Genomic DNA, 6,546 nt, shown 5'->3' with positions numbered 1-6,546 from the left:
TGGTGGGAATGCTTCAAAGATTCATCATCAGGCATGGTGGTTTGGTTTGAACTACATCTCTATCACAACCAACAATCAAACCCAAATGACAAATTGAGTCCTGGATGGGTGGTATCAGATAAGCCAGCCACACAGAGTCAAAGAAAGAGCACTCTGCTCAAAATGGGAGACACTAGTGCCTGTGGGGAAAATAGTAGGTAAGACTGTAGAAGTTCAACCATCAAGTGACTTGAGTAATTTCTTATGATGTTTGGATGAGGTAAACACAAGCAATGACCACTCACCATTTCTGGTCAACAGTTTGGCATTCGCGATGTATTTGACCTGCACAGTCATTTCACATCTGCCCACTCTTCCCACGGCCACCTCTGTTGCTTGCCCATTGCTCTCATCTCAGATAGGCCAAATTCATTGTCACTTTGTAGGACAGTGGTGCAGGGCAGATAATGGGAGTGTCGCTATTTTTCTGAGGGCTGGTTGTAACTCTCATTTTGGGAAACTGCCCTGTGCTCTTATGCTATAGGGTCCCATTATCCTCCTCTGAATAGCCACTCTCCTCCTCTGTCTATCTCACAGGGAATACTCAGTATATTCACTCACCTTTTGCACTTTTGGAGTGTGCAGGATATCTGGGTCTCAGGTTCAATGCCAAACATTCTTTCCCAGGTCTTCTCTGCTTAGTTATTCCATGGTGCAATTTCTTCTTCAACATTTCTCTTTGTCTTTGCTGTGAGCCTTTCCTGAGTCACTGAAAAAAAATAATTAAAGCTATCGAGCCTCTGTATATAGAATTTTTTTTTTTCAGAATTGTCTGACTGTTTCTGACATAGTATTACCTGTTGGGTGTGAAGTAGGTGTAAATGAAAATGAGTAGAACTTTATGTTTTTCTGTCTTTTCCTGCATATCCCACAAGGATGTCTTATTCACCCCAGAATGTATTTCCCATTTTTCCCACTCTTTGCCTCTCTTTGTCTTTCACTAAACCATGCTTAGCCTTCTGTTTTACTCTTTTCCTTGTTCTTCTGTCTCTGTACCCTGTCTCCTCTGTTTCTTTCTACTTGGAGCTAAAGATTGAGTCTAGGCCCCCACACCGGCTGTCTCAGTCAAAGTTATGTTGCTGTGAAGAGACATCATAACCAAAGCAATTTTTATAAAAGAAAGCATTTAATTGGGGTTGGCTGATATTTCAGAGGTTTAGTCCGTTATGGCCATGGTGGGAAGCATGGTGGCATGCAGGCAGACATGGTACTGGAGAGGTAGTTGAGAGTTTTATATCTGGATTGACAGACAGTAGGAAGAGAAAGACACTGGGCCTGGCTTGAGCATTTGAAACCTCAAAGCTCACCACCAGTGACACTTCTTCCAACAAGGCCACACCTACTCTAACGAAGCCACACTTCCTAATAGTGCCTCTTCCTATAAGCCTATGGGGGTCCATTTTCTTTCAAATCACCACATAGGCTAAGCGTGTGCTCTCCTCTGAGCTACACCCCTCACTCCTTTTTGCTTTTGAATCATGAGGTGAGGCATGGCAGACCTAGTGAACCTTCTCTTTCTCAACAAGAGCTGGTGACTCTCTCTACACCAACACACATGGAAAGAAAACTATGACAGCTTCTATGTTCTAGGCTGGGCTCAGCCTTGAACATTCACACCCTTGATTCAGTGATGGGTAGTCTCAGAGAGTAAGGCAAAAGGCTTTACATGGGCTGTGGCATTTATCGAATTAATGTCTTAAAGCATCATTCCTACCTTGTGGTGAGGTTAGGGTTCTGGGGCTGAGCCAGGGGGAAGCTGAGCCTTTTCAATGTAAGCCATTATCACAAAAGAGTGCCATGGGCTTTTGCTGTGTTCCGCACTCTGACCCTTCCTGGCTAGGTCCCGGAACGCAAGAAGAAAGAAACTCAGGCCCTCTCTGTCCAGGAGTAGATAGTAATTATTTTAATCTAATCACAGAAATTCCATTTCAATTGCTATACCTTTCCAATAATCATTTAAGCCAGTCCCTGAATTCCCTGAAGTGACTTCCATTAGAAATCTTTGTGATCTAACTCAATGCAATCATTCTCATCAGATGCTTTTCCATTTCTTATCTGGGGAGCAATCCCTTCTCCTTCCTGATGTGACAAGGAAGAGTGAAACTCTCTGGATGCTTTCCCCTGTTGAGATGAAACAACACTTGGATAAGACACTCTGTTGTATGGCTTAAGAGGGAGAAATAATGACCCAGGCAGACCAAATCCCTCTCAAGCCTTCCCTGCCTCTGAGCTTAGGTGAGATAATATTTATCCCAATTTATTGCCATATTTGAGGCAAGATTTTTGCATATATGAATACCCAAATCCTTTGTTAGCTGTAAGTGGGTTGAACAAGGCAGTAAATAGGGGCTACCTTATGAACACCCCCAAACCCTGGAGATCGTGAAAATGAATTAGAAGGCCAGCCATGGGACAGGGTAGTTCAGGGGGGGGGTGGTAAATAGAAGGTGGATGCAAAAATCCATTTTTTCTTAAGTAGTTTAGTAGTAGTTGGACTTTATAGCTTCATAATTGTGTCGGGAATGGGAAATAGTAGGCACAAGCAGTGAAGCCTTATTTATGTGTGGGGTTAAGAAGGGGTGAACAGCAACACTGAGAACTTAGCTTCTGAAGCCCTGCTTTCCACTTCTGCTTTGTTAGCACCTTTTTTCCCCTCTCAGTAACACTAAAGAGTAGATGTTAAGGAGATAGAAACCTGAGATGGAATGCTAAGTGATGTCCCATGATTACAAAGCTAATATGATCTGACCATGGCATGAACTGTGCCTTCTAAGTCCTAATCAGACACTGCATAATTTAATAATTTAAGATGGCAAGAAAGCACAAAGCACATTTTCAGAAGGGGATCTATCTGAAATGCTGACATGAAGAGAAGTCCTGTAACCTCCCAGTTCCAAGGACCACTGACTAGTTCAGAAGAGCTTTGTTTTCGATACTCATTCTTTAAGGATCTTAGTCCAGGAAGCTGTGGTATGCAGAGCTTTGCTGCTTCATATGTTGCACAGTTTTGCTAAAATGACTGAGAAGATGACAGAGCAGGGGATCTAGGTTTTAATTTTGTATGACATTGTAGTCGCTCTCCCTCATCAATGTTCTCGCTTTCAAATGCATGTCCCATGAATTGCTTTCTTTCTTACCTTCTTAGCTCAGTTGAGATGTCATAGGCACATGCTTGTGCTAGGGAAACTTTCCTTTTAGATTTGGAGTTCTGACACCTCCTTTAGGAAAACATTCAATTCCCTCAAACAAGCAATTGCACAGACAGTGTCTTTATTATATACAACCTAGGTATTCACTTTCTTTCTTTAGATAGTGTCTTAGGGTTTCTATTGCTGAGAAGAGACACCATGACCACAACAACTCTTAGAAAGGAAAACATTTAATTGGGGGTGGCTTACAGTTCAGAGGTTTAGTCCATTGTTATTATGGCAGGAAGCATGGTGGCATGTAGGCAGACATGGTGCTGGAGAGGTAGCTGAGATCGGCAGGCAGCAAGAAGTGACAGTGACCCACACTGGGTCTAGCTTGATTATCTGAGAACTTAATGTCCACCCCCAGTGACACACTTCCTCCAACTAGGCCACACCTCCTAATAGTGCTACTCCCTATGAGTCTATGGGGGTCATTTTCTTTCAAACCATCATAGAGAGCTTATCCAAAAAGGCTAGATGGTTCTAGGGAAAATACTCCCCCATCCCTTTGCCTGTCTTTTTCTTTCTCTTTCCAAAGTACTAGTGTAGTTAGCTTGGTCTCAGTGAGGAATGTTTAAACAACTTTTCTTAATTATTAAATTTGCTTTGATAGCAAAGAATAAACATTTTTGAAAGTGGTATTAGAAAAATTCAAAATAATGGAATTATTTTAAACTAAATGTTCTTTGTTGTTGTTGGTACTGTGTTTGATATGGCAATTTGTGAATTAAACCATGTAAAACTGCCATTCAAAGAAGCTTAAAGGTGGTGAAATACAGGCAATACATTATGGTTCAATTTACTCTTTGCATTTGGCATCCTGGACAGTTAGGGTTTTGAATGTAGGTGTGATCCCATGGCAATTTCATTTTTCATTTTCCCATAAGCCATCTGACAGAGAAAAATCTGAATATGAATTCTATTTTTAAAGTTTCTTGGGCCTTAGTCACTGATATCAAATGCTCCTTTGCAAATGAATTCCGCTGTTTCCATTATTGATTCCATTTTGTAGCCTGTCTTCTTCATATGTGGTTTACAATGACTGAGGGGCAATTACCTGATAAACTAAATTGAAAAGAAAGTCCTTCTCAATGGTGTGGATCAGTACAATTAAACTTTGCATTGAAAAGTAGCCTTAGCTGATATAGAGTAACTTTCTTCTCCTTCTTCTTCTTCTTCTTCTTCTTCTTCTTCTTCTTCTTCTTCTTCTTCTTCTTCTTCTTCTTCTTCTTCTCTTTTTCTTCTTCTTTTTCTTCTTCTTTTTCTTCTTCTTTTTTGGTACTGAGGATCAAATTCAGGTTTTTCTGCAGGCTAGGAATGTACTGCTGAGGGGTATCCCCAGCCTCTAATATGGTAGACATCTGATTGGTGTCACACCTCTTGAACTAGGAGTATAGTTCAAATGAAATACACTCACATACTCATAGGCTTGCTAGAAGTAGATCATATCCTCTATTGGAGGAAAACTTTGTATGATTTTAAAGTAAAAATAACTTCAAACCAGACTTCAGTTCTTGTGTAAACATCCTTCCTTTATTGTAAGGGCCCATACTTTCTAAAACTTGCACTCCACTAAGGGGAAAAGATGAATTCATTTGATTGCATACTAGTTTTTTTATTAAGAGCCATCAAATGTAAAATACTTAAAATCAATGAATTTCACTTTATTTTTCCTTCTTTTCAAGGGCCCAGGGCTTACAATCTTACTATCTTCAGTGATAAAAAAAAAAAAACAGGCCTTAACAATCATCTGGATATTGATTGCTTCAGTAGAAAAAGGTAAAGCGTTTCCTAGGTTACTGAAAATGAGGCGATAACAAGAAATACCTGCCCTCAAAGGTTACAGACCCTTGGACACAGCCTGGGGCTCATTCTCAGTGTATTGATCAGCACAGAAGTGCTTTTGCCTCTACCCCTGTTTGGCTCCCTAAGGGCTCAGCGGTGGTGATGCTCTGTATTAGGATAACCACCTCTCTGCTGCATCTTTACCATAACCACTTCATGCAGAAGTGGAAGATAGTACTTGGTACTTGGATAGTTGTGTGTGTGTGTGTGTGTGTGTGTGTGTGTGTGTGTGTGTGTGTGTGTGCAGGGAATATGTGTATGGTGCATTGGTGCTTATGTGTGCCCACATATATACACAAAGAGACCAGGGAAAGACATCCAATGTCTCATCCTCCCTCTGCTTTTTGTTCCTTTGATTCAGGGTCCTCTATTGACCCTGACACCTGGCATTTTAGCTGGGCTGGCTTTGAGGGAGCTCTGCCTGTCTGTCTCTGTTGGGTAGTGCTGGGATTTTAGACACACATAGCCATGCCTGGCTTTTTTATGTGGGTGCTCAGGGTTTGAATTCGGGTCTTTGAGTTCTCATGCTTGTGGGTGAGTGCTGTTATCCAGCAAGCCACCTCCTCAGCCTGTCTGTATTTTTTTAAAAATATAGACACAATGTGAGATTCATTTCCCTCATTCTAAAATTCCCTTTTTCTTTTGATTAAATCACATTTAGATGGCAAGGGGCTTCTTCATTATTATTTTTTATATTTTCCTCTGTTCTTTTTCTTCTTCCTCTTTCTAGTTTTCATCTCTGATTCTCCCCACCTCCCCCCTCTGTGGTCGAAAAAGTCAGTGGACTCTATTGTTTTTGGGGTGTGGGGCTCAGGAGCTCTTAGTGGGCCAGGTCCATTTCCTTTTCACCACCACAGGCTTCTGGCTTCTCAGGATGGCACTGGCCTTGCGAACAGCCGCCATGGCCATGTACAAATCAGGGCTGTCTTTGTTCTCAAGGATCATGTACCTTATGCTGCCCGTGCGTTCTTGTAGATGGTGGTCCTCAAGTAAGAAGTGGCTGTTTTCAGCTGACCAGATCTGCATTTCAGGACCACAATGACCCCATTGTCGTAGGCCGGTTGCCGATTGTAGCGGAAGGAGTTGAGGGCCTTCAGATTATTGGGCTTGGTGCTGTACATCTGCTTATTCCTCTTGTTCAAGAATCCATAGTTCTGAACAACCATCCATTACAGATGCACAGACGTGGCAGTAGCTCTTCTCCTTAAGGAGGCAAGAAACAGAAAAAGTTCCATCTCTGATTCTATTGTTTTTATCTCTTCAGTTTCCTCAACAGTACTTGGAAAGCCAGTTTGACATATATATTTATAATAAACTTATATAATAAATGGTGATTAGATTTCACACTACTTCATTGGCTTTTATCATAGCTACTACTGATATGTTGAATATAAAGCAACATTACTGCAACACTAGTAATTAAACAGAAAACAATTTAAAATAGTTAAGTTTCAATGATAATTTTAAACCT

The 6,546-nt window shown here is 41.2% G+C and overlaps 1 pseudogene; it reads right to left on the bottom strand.

The window, feature by feature from the left end:
* Positions 1-5,885: 5,885 nt before the first annotated feature.
* Positions 5,886-6,310, bottom strand: LOC114694797 (annotated as a pseudogene).
* Positions 6,311-6,546: the final 236 nt, after the last annotated feature.

Source organism: Peromyscus leucopus, chromosome 19 (assembly GCF_004664715.2).
Source record: "Peromyscus leucopus breed LL Stock chromosome 19, UCI_PerLeu_2.1, whole genome shotgun sequence".
NCBI lineage: Eukaryota > Metazoa > Chordata > Mammalia > Rodentia > Cricetidae > Peromyscus > Peromyscus leucopus.
Note: the sequence above shows the minus strand (reverse complement) of the source record. Positions and strands in the feature narration are given on the sequence as shown.